Source organism: Crocuta crocuta, unplaced genomic scaffold, assembly GCF_008692635.1.
Source record: "Crocuta crocuta isolate KB4526 unplaced genomic scaffold, BGI_CrCroc_1.0 scaffold262, whole genome shotgun sequence".
NCBI classification, from domain to species: Eukaryota; Metazoa; Chordata; class Mammalia; order Carnivora; family Hyaenidae; genus Crocuta; species Crocuta crocuta.
This window is the reverse complement of record NW_027528869.1, coordinates 5,040,774-5,043,093: the sequence shown is the minus strand read 5'-3', so window position 1 is coordinate 5,043,093 and position 2,320 is coordinate 5,040,774.

The following is a 2,320-nucleotide window of genomic DNA, read 5'->3' as shown; positions in this document are numbered from 1 at the left end:
AAGAAAAAAAAAGAAAAAAAAAAAAAAAAAAGAAAGAAAGAAAGAAAAAAAAGAAAGAAAAAAAAAAGACACCGCCCGGGTCTAGATTCTGGGTCTTGGGGAAGCAGAACCCATTTTAGAGCAGTGCGAGTGGAACTTTCTGTCTTCCACCCAAGCTCCGCCCTCGCAATGTTTTTCTGAAATTTTTCTCCCTGGCTCGCTCTCCTGCAGCCGCCCACTTTCCGCAAGGAGGATGGCGCTCGGGTCTCCACACTGCCTCTTCCCTTGGGGACTCCATAGTATTTTCACGCTTCGTCGCTACTACTCGTTGTTTGCCTTACCGGCGATCTCCGGTGCCTCGCCGCGTAACCAAAACACTTCAGATCGCAGCAAGGTCGATTTAAGCACAGCCTTTCTTAAGGTGGCGTGACCGTGACTCGTTTACTCTTCCAGATTAACAAAGCAACAAAATGGTGCTTCCACATATTAACTGAAGAAAGATTCAGGGTGTGTAGGGAGAGAAATATTAATTTTCTACTTTGATGTGAGATATTAATTCCATGCATAAAAATCAAACTCTTGCGGTATGTTGCAATACTCTAGAATATCTCCTTTTACGTCTATGGGGTAGTCTGTGTATTTACACATGTGAATGTATGCCTATGTATAATACAGAATTCCTGTGTCGTCTAGCAATTATGTAAAAATGTCAACAATGATCTAATTCCAGGAATAGGGTATAAAATACGGTATTGAGGCCTACCCTAATTTTCCTGTCCCTCTCCCCCCTTGTCCAATCCAGGAAGTAAAGTAACTCATTAGGTGAGCCCTCTTACGTGGATCGCAGGTGAAATAGTTTCCGTCAATCAGGTGGAAAGTCCTGACTTTGAAACTCCTTTTGGGCGCTGCCTCTCTCACTCTTCTCTCGGGTATCACCCCTGGCCTTTTGGAATCTGCATCTTAGTGGAACTAGTGCATAGTGATACTAAAGGCCAGTGACAGCTGCATATAAATATCAGTGACCACAGGCCACATCAAGGAAACATCTGCAGGCAGCCCAGGGAATGAGCAGAAGCCATTTTGAATCCCTTGTGAGCGAGGAGAACCTGCAGACCACAGCACAGGCGAATCCAGACAAAACCTGAGCCATTAGGAAGGAGAGAGAGAGAAAATGGAGCAGCCTGAGCGTTAGGAGACCTGTGGCTAGCCCTGGCTCTGCTATCTATTGGATACGTGTCGCTGGACAGGAAACCTCTCCTGCTCTCAATTTCCTCAGTGGTGAAAAGAAAGGGTTGAGCCACAGGGTTCTGAAGGTCCCTGCCAGCTCTTACGCTCTGGTGTGCCGAGGTGAGGCAGGCACACAAAGTGGAACACACTTTGGAACAATACGTGGTGAAGAAAACAAGTTAAAAATCAAGCTCATCTGTAGCATAGATGCGTAACAAAACATTGCTGCTGTGTACTGTTAGAACTGAAGGAGACTAGTTTCCAGTAAAATGTATCCACTTTGGCCCAAACCAAGAGTGTGCGTACAGGCGGGTGGTGGAGTCCGGAGACAGTACAAGACCCTTTGAGCTCCGTCTCAGGCGCGGACAGCCCTCCCACCACCCTGCTCTGGATCATAGTGGTAGATAATTGCCAGTTGCAAAGGGGGGGGGGGGCAGAGAAACGGCCAAATAATAGTATCAGAGGCGAGGACAGGGTTGTGGTGGTTTTATGAATCATTTCATACTCTGGACTTTCAGATTACTTTCACCCTCCCACGACCTGCAGCTCTGTAAAGGCATTCACGTGCATCTACATTTTTGCTCTGGGTGGGCTGGAACAGCGACTCTGGTGGGGGAGAAAGGTGGAGGAAGGAAGGAGCTGTTGTATTTGGCGGCGGGACTCAGGTGGAGGAAACTGCTACAACCCGGGAAAGAATTGAAAAATACAAAAGAGGAGCCGAGTTCCCACACGCAGCCCAGGTCAGTGGCCTTCAACGTGCTCGGGAAGCACGAACCTGGGTCAGGGGCGTCAGTCACCTCGCTTTTGCAACCCGTGTCTGAGACAGCTGTAGAGTTTATTAGGGACTTGGGAGACCAGTCGAGTTTTTAATCCTGAAATCCTTACTTTTATTGAGGGGGAGCTTGGGTTCAGACTAGATTATAAATGCTGCGCCTACGTTCGCCGTGGCCTCCTCCCCAGGCTCCCCCCACCCCCCAAAAGAGCAGAGACGTCTAGGTTAAGGGTGAGCTAACCACTGCTCCCCCGCAGCTGAGGCACGCAGGCAGGGGGGGCGCCCGGCCGCTCGGCGAAGGCTCCCCCGCCCGCGCCCCCCGCAGTGCCAGAGGCTGGGGCC